We start from the raw sequence: 369 nt of genomic DNA on the forward strand, positions 1-369 counted from the left end.
ACTGAGACTTGAGTGATTCTCAGTGAAGGTCCAGCTAAAGACAGTAAAGAAGCGCTTGCTGGGAGGCAACCCAGTCACTAGTAGGTTATATGATTGGTTCTTACAGAGGCAAATATCAAAAATGAAGGAATTCACAGAGTTACAGAAGGATTCAGCTTAAAAAGCAGAGAAAATGAGCTTACTGGCGAAAAAATGCCAGTAAGGTGCATTTTGGGCGTTAAACGCTAGAATGGGTACCATTCTGGGCGTTTAACGCCAGGAATGGTGCCATTTTGGGCGTTAAACGCCAGAATGGGCATCATTCTGGGAGTTTAACGCCAGGATGGCACAAGAGGGAAGATTTTGTTTTTAATGCAAATTTTTTTCAAG

This window comes from Arachis duranensis, chromosome 2 (assembly GCF_000817695.3).
Source record: "Arachis duranensis cultivar V14167 chromosome 2, aradu.V14167.gnm2.J7QH, whole genome shotgun sequence".
NCBI lineage: Eukaryota > Viridiplantae > Streptophyta > Magnoliopsida > Fabales > Fabaceae > Arachis > Arachis duranensis.